Source organism: Perca fluviatilis, chromosome 15 (genome assembly GCF_010015445.1).
Source record: "Perca fluviatilis chromosome 15, GENO_Pfluv_1.0, whole genome shotgun sequence".
In the NCBI taxonomy this organism is placed as follows: Eukaryota; Metazoa; Chordata; class Actinopteri; order Perciformes; family Percidae; genus Perca; species Perca fluviatilis.
Window position 1 is genome coordinate 15,978,675 of NC_053126.1, and position 12,080 is coordinate 15,990,754.

Sequence of the window (12,080 nt, forward strand, 5' to 3'; positions counted from 1 at the left end):
TATTAGATTATAAGCGCATTCATATCCTGACAGACAAGCCATTGTATTTTATTAAAAATATGTCATTCACCATCCACCATGTAGCTTACATGGTGCCCACCATTTTTGTTGTGCCTGTTTCAAATTAAAGTAGCAAAGCATTCAGTTGCTAAAAATGATGCACTGTAGTTCGTTAGAAACAAATGAACAAAAAACCTCTGATTTGCTGAGCATTCATGGTCATTTTTAGCAGCATCTTACTTCATAGTGATACAGTTAAATCCACACCTGGATGCTAGTTGTTGATCATTGTGCAACTTCACTGGAAAACACATGGCTTTATCTCCTGAATGACATGGAACATTACAACCTCAATACTATCTTTGTAATGTAAGGAGAAAATCTGACACAAAAATTCCTTTGCTGCCTGTCTCTGCAGCACGGTTAGAGTAAAGCTTTGGTTATACTCGTGCTTGACACCGTGGCACAGGCCTCCGTAGATGGCGCGCTAAGAACATGCATGGAGACGTTTCTGCTCAACGCAATGCTCGTTGTTATCGGAAACGCCAAGGGGCATACAAACAAAATAAGTGCATAGGCAAGAAGTAGTAGAGGAAAAGAAGAGAGCGGACGTAAAGGAAAGCAGACTGCCTGACAACAGTAGCATTGCATTTATCTACTCTAATTCTTAACGTTACTGTCGCTGACCTCCAAGTGGAAATTACTGTCTGCCTCTCGCTCTTAAGAAAACTCTTTTCATAAGGCTGTTTTTTTTTTTTTAGCTTTGACAAAGCGATCTCTCATGTTTTTCTACACCCTCCAGCAAAATTATTCTTTTTTTTCCCCAGTGTGGTGTCTCTCTCTTTCCACATATTTAAGGCAATTTGACTCCCTGTGGTCTACTCTCTACATGAAGAATCATACAGGTGATTGTAGAGGTGAACCTGCTCGGCCAGTCTTCCCAGCTGACCTTGTTGAACCAGAAACTGCAGCGTGCGCCAAGTTACAAAAATTCAGAGGTGCACGACTACACGCCACAACAATTTGGAAAGAATTGCGCTGGAAACGACAAATGTGGTGATGTCAATTTATTGCTTGCATGGGGAACACCATGGCGGCCATAAACCTAGCTTAAGGCTGTGGTCTGGCTTGAACCACAGGGTTTATTTACCACATATTTAAGAGTCCCCAAAATCGGACAACCAAGAAATACTTCTGCTATGTTGTGTTCTCATTAGTATCAGAAGGTAATATAGGAAAAATACAATGTGCCTGACAATGATATTCTAGAGCATATGGACAAAAATACCAATATGATGTATCTTGAAACACGATAGGTGCTTTGCCATTCTACAATGTAGTAGTCAAAAGAGTCTTGAAAATATGCAGAACATTTTAATTTCCTGTCAAAAAGGATGCTTCTATAAAGCTGCTCTAATAAATGTTTTTATTAACATGACTAAGTATTATATGAAAGGTGTTGCTAGCAGTTCCCTTCAGCTCTACGCAGTGTTTTGGTGTCTTCCAGCTCATTGTTTTGTTTTGGTCCGCAACTTTACTTTTTGGTTTAGTCTCACCAGTCTCATGAACACTGTTTCCAGTCAGAGCAGGGAGCTGGTTATGTGAAAGTCTCTGATATACCCAATGCCTGCTACCTGAAAAGCACCGAACGACTGACAGAAAAAGTTAGTGGCTAGATAATGAACGTAGTGGAGCATTTAAAGAACCAGATATTTCTCTCAGGAGTTGGTGGAGACCAAAACCAGAGCTAAAAGAAAGTAAATATTGGACTTACATTTGACACATCACCAGGAACATGTCTCCAAACTAAGAAGGGCACTCCAAGAGCACAGACCTCCGCCAAATTTTCCAACACCTCGTGAATGCAGCACAAACGCCCTATCTCGCAATGCTAACTAAAGTAAAAAATTATTTGTGTATCTGTCTGATGAAAATCGGGCCAGTAGTTTTTCCATAATCCTGCTGAAAAACAGATAAACAAACCAAAACCATAACCTCCTTGGCCAAGGTAATAAATGCTGTTGCTTTGTTTTTATTTATTGTGTAAATAGCCAACACATTCGACATTATGTCAATTAGGTTTAAAAAGAAATTTGTATAAAATGCTCTTTAAAACAAGTTAGAGTGTTTGTCTGATCACAAACCTAAATGTACCTCAAGGAAAGTCTTATTACAGTATACTCAATTTGACAATTTGCAGCACACATATTTATTTAGCACATTTACAGCGCAAACACAGAGACTAAATAAGACAAGTGTTGTAGTGGATTGATTAAAAAAAAGCTGCAAAAAGGTTAATACGCTGTGCGCTCATTGACTTTTCTGCACAGTGTCAGAGAGGTGAACCTATGATACCGCAAGTGTGGGTAGTATTTTCCTGTGGTTTGTGTCCATATGTGCAGAGGAGCAGAGGGCATGAGGATTGGAGAGGAGCAGCACAGGGCAGTCTCAAGTGAGACATGCATAGTCCCAACATAATTATAATCCTTAATTAATCCACTCTGGATGCGCTCTCTCTCTTTCTCTCTCACCCCCTCTTTCTCTCTCTCTCTCTCTCTCTCTCTCTCTCTCTCTCCTGAAGTTCATTGCTCTAGGTGTTTATGGACTTTTTCCATCATGGTGCACCACCCCGCCTTTCTGTCTCATCTGGCATCTGCCTACTGTATGTATTATGCTCTAGGTGTTTTTGCTGCGGTTTATGAATATACGTGCCCTTTCACACCTCTGTGTAGGAGCTTCATCTGTCTTACCCTCCCCTACCTCCTCTCTCTTTTCTCTACCTGCTACCCTCCAACTCCCATATTGGCAGATGGGCAAACAAACAGCGCCTTGTGGTGTTTCTTGGTGTTGCCTCTTCTCACAGCTCACAGCACGGACACACACATATGTGCACACACACAGAGATGAACAAACACAGCCATACTCACACCAGTCCAACACCAAATACTCCAAAGGGAGTACTGCTGACACAAATATGAACCCACCAGAGCTGTCCTCTGTGGAATGACTCAGATGAGTCTCTGGTGAACATCACTGCTTCTAAGGGCCAGACAGCCAGACATACACACACACACACACACACACACACACACACACACACACACACACACACACAGCTGAAGCTCCTGTTTACATACACCTCTCTCCTGATTCTTCTGCCTGACTGAATGCATTGATAGCATAGAGAAGCTCCTGTATTAGTCATTGAGTGTAAGGGGTCAGTGGCAGAAAGCGAGAAGTGGATCGTGTATACGGACGTGTAATGAAGGAACATTGGAGTCCTGTAGCAGCAGATGAAGGGCCTGTACATGGCACTAAGCTGAAGGTAATGAGGACAAAGGTGTCAGTATTGACACTGGTAGAGTGAGAGCACCAGGAGAGAGGAGGAGCGACGACTACTCCTGACATTACAACTCAGCCTCCCACTTTGCCCGAGCCAATTATAGGGGCTCATCCAACACTCTGGTCTGCACTGGTCTGCACCCTCCGTCAAACTATCAGAAAAACATAAGGATTGATTGGACAAGCTATTAGCTCAATTGATCCCTGTTTCCTTTCATCTGTGCTCCTCCTTTTTCAGATGGACAGAATGGACGTGGAAAGCTACTCCAATTACCTGAGGACCAGGGGTTTAACTAAGATGGCCTGATGGACCTTCTTTCTATTTTTCTCTTTGTGTGTGAGGCTTTCTTTCTAAGTCGTTCCCTTCCACTCTTCAGTGTTTTTTGTTTTTATATAAATGTAGCACTCAATATGTGTCAAATGATATTATAAACCTGCAGAAATAAAGATGTTCTTCTTTACTAGAGCTTCTAAACATGTCTTTGTGTTTGTTTCCTGTATCTGTAATGGCATAGAGACACAGAGTGAGCTGATAACTGGTATTTGAAGTTACACGTAACTATGTTGTTTGTTGTCACATAGTGCTGTCAGTAGCGAGAAAAACGAAAATAATTGGTGTTGCCTACACCGAGTTATGCTACTGCTAGCTTTCGCATCCAGGCGGCTGAAACGGGGTAGGTTTTAAACGTGCTTTTAGCCTCTTAACATGTTCGAGATGTCATTACAAGTGCTTTGCCATGTGAACTGATTCCTTTAGAGTGAACACAGTTAATATGGCTGCAGTAGACGTGAAAGAAATGCATAAAAGTTCTACTAATTCATACATCTCGAACATGTTAAGAGAGCACGTTTAAAAACCCCCGTTCAGCCGCCTGAATGCAGGCGGTAGCAGGCATAACCGATGTGGCAACACCGATTCTTATTTTTTACTGACCGCACAACAAACTATCATAGCTGTGTTGAAATTGACCGGAACTCTCCTTTAACAACATGAATATGAAAATCAGGCAGGCTCAAAAGGGCAATCAAAGTCAACCGTTTAAAACAGCGGTTAGATTTTGGTCGTCGAAACTGCAGTGAGGCACTATAAACACCAATTCAGAGTCACCTTCCCCCTGACAATTCTGTGTAAAAGCAAATGAATTGCTGGTGAGGCTGATTGGTCACATTGATTGAGCATCACTGAGTCTTTTCACTGCTGTACACCAAGTCGTCTCTCAGTCGATAGACACAACCCAAATACACCAGGCACTAAATCCAATGTGTTTCTACATCCAGCTAATTTAACACCCACTCCATTTATGAAAAAGAGTCCTCATCGATTTTTTTCTGCTCATGTGCTCCTTCTCATTTTCGCCATGCCAGCGCCTACACGTGTTCAAGCCTGGCAGCAATTGAATTGAATTAGTGTGTGGTAGGGTTCCTATTAGAATTACTTTTTAAAGCCCACACCTTGTGTCTTTCTCCAGATGTAGCAGAGACCACAGAACCTGCAGTTACAGATTGTTGTGTGCATGGCTACATTCACAGAGAAATCCACAGCACAAAGGCCACAAGCCTCAAAATGGACGCACACTGCCCATCACTTTTGCACTTCGGAACCACAGCAAAGACCATTTCTGCGTGGTGCCCATTATGTATTGTACCTCTCCCCTTCTGCTATTGCACTGTAGTCTTTGTCCTTTTCTATTTTCTTCACTCTCTTGTCCTTGTCTTATCCCGCTCTTTCCAATCCATTATTGCATGTTCATGCTTCCAAAATGTAATCTAGCATTTAAGCAGAAAACACATTACGAAAAGCCTTAGAAAACATAATAGGGTATTTTTGATTGCAATAATTAGTCCAACAACAGCTGTTTATAACCATTTCCAGTGTGTTTTGTCGGCAGTGGTGAAACACTGAACCACAATAACTGTCATTATAATCATAATGGCTTTCCTGTCAGGACAAGCCTTATCAGGCTGGTGACAACCACAGAGCTGCCACGGCCAGGTAAACAGTGCTGCCTATGAAGGGAAGCAGTGAGGAGAAGCTACCTGGCATTACACAAGAAAACGTTTCTAGGTCAGTCCAGTGAAAAACTGCCCTACAGAGGCATAGCATTTTGACATTATTTTAAAGGGCATAAAAGATTAGAAAACACATGCATCCACGCAGCACATCCATCGCTGTATACCTTTACCCTAAGGCCTCCTGCACACTGGCTGCATGGCGTGTCTGTTTTTATTTCGGCTCCCATGTTAACAGGTTAGAGCTTGCACACTACCTGCGTTACACACGTCTCAGGCGCGGCTCAAGCCAAAAATGCGTGCATGCTAGAAATAGGGCCGACGCCTATTTTTCACGCGACACGCAAGCGTGTTGGAAGCGTTTCCAGGCAAAATAGAATATGAAAAGATGTTTATATGTCATTTTGACATGAATACATTTAAAAAATGACATTTTGATGTTTGAAAGTCTCTAGGTTTTGACATAAACGCAGATATAAATGTAATTTTAAAAATAATAATAATAATAATTATCGATTTTCAAATATTGCACCTGTCAATACAGAACAAAATATTCTGTAGCCTATTTTGCTGTCAATACTGCCAATGTTGTCTTTGCTGTAATCAAATCAGTATATATTTATGTTTAACATGGTATTTCTTTTTATCAATGGGAAACATACATGTGTACAGACAAGGCTGGCAGCAGCAGCAGCAGCAGCAGCGCTGCGTCAGACACATTTCTGTTGTGAAAAGAAAAACACCACGCAGCCGCCATGCAACTGACACACAACAGAAACGCCACGCTCACGCCACGCAGGCAGTGTGCAGGAGGCCTAAGAAGACGGAATCTGTTAAAGATAGCTCAATGATCACCTACTAAAATGAAACTACAGTACGATAGCTCATTTAAATATCCAACCCATTCTGATAATAGCATCAACAAATGCAAATCCATTGTGTTTGAATATGTAGCAAGTACAGTTGAGGCCATTTATTTAAATACAGTATATGTCGGCTAAAGACATTTAAACTCTTAAAAGAGTTAATAAAGTCTTTTTATGTCATGTTACCATACATGTCTTGTGTTCAGTCAATAGGGCATCTAACTTATTTCAATAACAGATTATAAAAAAAAAAAACTTAAGCCAAGAAAGAAATTTATTTCAGCTTTTATTTACTGAAACACATTTTCAGTGTGTCAAAATTTTCAATACACAGAGTTGACTGTCTCTTTAAACTGTATGAAAGATTCCAGAAATTGATGGAATTACTTTTGGAAGCTTCTGATAGGTCAATTGTCATAATTAGAAGCTAAGCTAAGTTATTTATGGGCCTACTGTACCCTAGACCTAAGAAAAATAATTGTGGCCCTCCACAAGTCTGGTTCCTCCTTGGGAGCAATTTCCAAGTGACTGAGGGTCCCACGAGCATCTGTGCAAAACATTGTATGCAGGTATAAACATCTTGGAACCTCACAGACACTGAATCTTTCATGAAGAAGGAAAAGATTATCCCCTAGGGCTGAACGAACCTTGGCCCGAATGGTTCAACTGAACCCCAAGACACCCACAAAGGAGGTGGTGAAAGAGTTGGAGGCACAAGGTACCAAAGTATCTAACTCCACTATTAAAAGAGCCCTACATCACCAAGGCCTGAAAGGCTGTCGGGCACGGAAGAAGCCCCTACTCTGAGACCTGCATTAAAAAGTATACTTATAACCTATGAAAATTAGTTTTAGTAAAAAGCTAAAATAAATATATTTATTGGCTATTATTTTGAAATCATCTCTAAAGGAAATACAGTAGATTTGACTTAACACAAACAAAAGGTATGGTAACGTGACATATGCGGAGTTGTGAAATATTTAACCAAGGAGTATTTAAATGTATGGCCTCAACTGTAGTAGTGTGGCAAATGCTGTTCTAAAAATGTTGGGATAAAGGTTGCAGCTAGTAGTCCAGTTATCAACATGAGTTTGAGGGCAATGTCAAAATCACATTTTGAAAAAATAAAAAAGGTCAAAAATTGACATCCAGATTAAATTAATCCTTGCAACGGGTTATTTTGAATGGATTATAGTTGCAAATAATAATCTTCAGAATTAAGATTAATCAATGTAGACTATGAACGTGATTACTCAAAATGGATTCTCCTGTACGATGACCCATGAGAAGCCAGAGGCCGGCAGACTTGCTTGGAAGGCTTGTAATTCTAACAGGATATCATGTCTGGGAGCCTTCCATTATCAAAAGGCAACGATGAGATTACGTTTATCATCAGAACATACTGCCGTGCCAGCGTAGAAGTCATCTGTTCTGTACTGGCACTAAAGATTCTCCAATCACTAAACCAATGTCTCCTGGAGGTTGAACAAGCTTACAGTGGCAGCACATGTGAGCAGTGTGTGAGCAGTGTTTGTGTGTGTGTGTGTGTGTGTGTGTGTGTGTGTGTGTGTGTGTGTGTGTGTGTGTGTGTGTGTGTGTGTGTGTGTATGTGTATGTGTGAGCAGTGTGTGTGTGTCTGTGTGTGTGTGTGTGTGTCTGTGTGTGTGTGTGTGTGTGTGTGTGTGTGTGTGTGTGTGTCTGTGTGAGTGGGTGAGGTGAGTGAGTGAGTGAGTGAGTGTGTGAGTGAGTGAGTGAGTGAGTGAGTGTGTGTGTGTGTGTGTGTGTGTGTGTGTGTGTGTGTGTGTGTGTGTGTGTTGGACTAAAAAGAGCAAGACTACATCAGCAAACATCGGGATATGCTAAATATATGATGGTGCAACAATTTTAACTAATCAAAATTTGAAAATTACGTATCTACTATCAAGCAGACACACGATCGATGCTTTCACCGTGTCAGAGTTGATGACTAAATTTTTGTATTTACTCGTCAAAGTTTCCTCACAAGACAAACAAAAAGGAAACGCGATGTGATAAAATTTCCCTGACTGGACATTTTGCATTTTTGTGCATTACAATTTTTGAAAACTTACACTATAATTTTTTAATTTTTTAATAAATCAAAATTGATAAGGTAACAATAGTAGCTACAGTTTAATCGTCTGTTGAAATGAGTGCAAAATAGAAAATTGAAGAGAACTTTATTCTCAAAATAGAGCACACAATTGAATCGTGGATTTTGTGAAATATTACAGCCGTGGCATGTAATCTGTTTTTCTTTGCCTTTTGAATGATGTTATTTGTGACCCCGAACTACAACTGTAGAATAATGTGCTGCTACTAAAAAACACTCTCATTTTCATTTCACACCATCCAATGCGTGGAAAAAGAGATGTTTGTGTCCTTCACAGGTTAAGGACAATCCTCCATGCAGTGTCAAAATCAACAATCCTTTATTGATATGTCGCATTCAATATGTGTAACTTGCTGTAATTGATAACCATGCTGAGGAAAACCGACATTGTGAAATGTTGTTATGATAACATCTTTTAAAATCCAGTTAATGTTATTCTCACATTATTCTTTGAACCAGCATAGAGGCAATACATTTAACTATCCTGAGGTTGTGAAACATCATAGGTCATTTTTTGAAATTCATACAGTAGCAGTACTGCATCTTTCTGCTTATTTTCTATTAACATATTCATTTAGTCAGCCTTGTCAAAGAGCTATAGGGGCTACATACATATTGCATAAAGGAAAGAGGAACAGAAATGCAAAGGAAACATAAGACTGTGTGTGTGTGTGTGTGTGTGTGTGTGTGTGTGTGTGTGTGTGTGTGTGTGTGTGTGTGTGTGTGTATACACACTCTTCATATTGTATATAAAATCATGAGTCTGTGCATTTGCTGTGTGCACACATGCCCCGAACACACATTTTTTAAATCTAAATGCATTTGATGAATCAGAATTCAGCTTTTCTGTGCAAAGACAATATAAAGACAGTATTTCCTCACAACTTGTACCTTCAACAGAAAAATATAGTCGTCAAATCCTGACCACAAAGAGCCTCCCAAAAAGCTAAACTCACATTGAAATAAATCTAATTATGATTAGTGACTTATTAAAAGTCTGACGATGATTAATGCCATGCTAATGTATGACTATTATTTACCCATTGAATGCCGAGAATAATTTTTTTGATGGTGATGTGACACACAGACAAGGGGGAAATAAATCCTTCTGTCTTCCCGGGGAGAGTGTTTGGCAGTAAACCAATTCCAAGTCTGGCTTCTTGAATGCCCAGATAACACAATCAGACAGTTGCAATATTGCTGTTTTACCACCTGAAGAATTTGAATTTCATTCAGCCCCTTCAGAATAGTAGACATGCCAATTTTTCCCCAAGAATTGGCAGGACAAACACAATGCACCCCGGTGAAATGAGGAAAAGGCTTACCAGCAGAAAATAACTGTTTTCAGGGTATTTCTTGTCTGCCTACTCAGGCTCATTTTTATCATAATAACACACAAATAAAAAAGGTTTAATTTCTTCCATCATAACTACGCTGTTGATGCCTTTTTTATTAGATGTTTTATTATTAAATTGGGAATTAGTTCACAGTAGTAACAATATAAGGGCGCCTCTGTTTTCATCATATGAACCCCTTAACATTACGGGTCACATTTGATTAAATTTGGATATATGGGAGGATTCTTCCTGCTGTTGTTTTATGCTGTAGCAAGGTGACACATTTATTATTTATAAGACATCAGGATGGCCATTCCTTTACATTCTCTAATTGTGATTTCCAATAAGTTAAATTTGAGGGCAATTAAACCAGGTCTCATTTTGTTGTGGACACCCTGGAACCCGGAGCTCTCAGAGAGCAGCTGGCCTATAGGTAATGATTTGATGAGGTACAGGATTAATGGTGTAGTCTGGGACACTGGGGATTGGGCAGAGGAGCTCACTTTGAGGCTATACACTTAGCTCTGATGCATTTATTGCTCTAATAGTCAATGAGGTACTTAATGTCTTTATCTCTTGGAAGCAACTTGTGCTCAGGGATGTTTGCTAAAATCACATGTGTAGCCAACATCCCATGATATCTCTTTTCCTTGTCTACTTCTTCTGGTGAAAAATTCGTCCAAGAATGAATTTCTCATTTACAACATTGTTGGCTATTTAACAGTAAAATTTGCCAAAATACGTTAGTGTTTAGACCACAGTGCCATGCATAGGCCCACAAACTGGAGTCCTTCTTTCAAATCCGACTAATTTAGAACATCAAGCACGCATTTTAATATGAAGCGATTGCTGTTGACGCACCAAACACGAACTCCGTATCTGTCAACGCATACAATAGTAATAAATAAATCGGCTTACACGCCTGAACACCTAACGCAGCCTGATACTGGAAGCCTGGGTGGTGCACATTACATGCTAGTATTGACGCACTCGTATCACATGTATTAACAACATATAACATGAAAACTGTGCTTCGTTCCTACCTTGATTCCTCCAATCTCCTTTTCCTTGATTGCTCAGTGTGTCTCTTTCATTCTCGCTTCCCTCCTCACTTGCCTCCTTCTCCTTCTCTTCCCCTTTAGTTATCACTCGTTTTCTCCTCTCTGGTCCCTTCTTCGTGCGGATGCATAAGAATTAAAAATTAATAGCCCGCTATCTTAAAGACAAACCGACGGAAAAATGGGAGAGGGGGAAAAATCCACCCGACTAAAAATATGTCAAAGGCAGTGTGGGGAAATCCTCACGGACAGAGCAGATTCTCGCGAAAATGCGCCCGTTTGGGCATCAAAATAAATAAAAGCGACGACACCATTGTCCTGCTTAACAACGGTAATAACATACGAGTTACTACAACGTTAGGCGGTGACGGTAATGTCAAACTGAGGAGGAATATGAGCGCAATTGAAGTTGTAATCGTGTTGTCCCTCCGTCGCTGGTGCGATGGTGAGCATGTGAGCAAATGTGCCACCGTCGCAAAACGTCTGCGTAAGACGAATCAGACTCTTGGATGTCTGATGTGTAGGTTCTGTTCACAGGACGCTTCCTTTTTTTTCAAAGTGTAGACTCTTCTCCTTCATGTGCTGTAGTCTCGCTTGAATTCACCCGTTTGAATTAGAATTGGGATAGTCTACACAGGCCATCTGCGGTTATGTTGTGCGTCCTGACGCAGCGAGCGGATTACTAGTCTATAGTTTCCCTCTTCGTCGGCAGGCAGCGTACACTCTCATCAGGACCATTCACTCGGTCTTTTCGACCACTGCAGTTCTGCATCAGGCCTATTACAACCCAGCGCGTTTATCATTGCCTTTTCACATACAGTTTGCTGAGCTAAAGAACTGTTTCGAGACCGTTTTTATAACCAACACTTAAAGCAGGACAATGTGTCACTTCTGCCCGCCCACTAGTTAAATGTTTATCTTACTTTTTTTGTTTTGTTTCCGAACTCAAATGGACAGCTGAGGCGCCCGGATAGCTCAGTTGGTATATATATATATATATATATATATATATATATATATATATATATATATATATATATATGTTTACGCCCGGGTTCGACTCCGAACTGCGGCCCTTTGCTGCATGTCATTCCCCCTCTCTCTCCACTTTCATATATTGTGCTGTCATATCAAAATAAGGGCTGAAAATGCCCAAAAAATTATCTTAAAAAAAAAAATTCGTCAGCTGTGGTTCCCCTGCAAAATTAGTTGGAATTTATGTTCAGTGGTGTAAAGCTCCACAATTACCTGCATGAGAAAAAAAAAAACACTGAACTTGATTCACAGGTTAATTGACCCTAATGTTACAGTATCTCCCAACTCACTGTGGCACTAT

General features: G+C 40.3%; 1 protein-coding gene across 2 annotated transcripts in view; it reads right to left on the bottom strand.

Annotated features, from left to right (window-relative positions):
* Positions 1-11,511, bottom strand: part of adgrl1a (adhesion G protein-coupled receptor L1a) — a 96,177-nt gene extending 84,666 nt beyond the window's left edge. For both annotated transcript variants that reach the window (XM_039824842.1, XM_039824843.1), the window contains exon 1: positions 10,730-11,511. The gene's annotated coding sequence lies outside the window, so the exon portion shown is untranslated. The remainder of the gene's footprint in view (positions 1-10,729) is intronic.
* Positions 11,512-12,080: the final 569 nt, after the last annotated feature.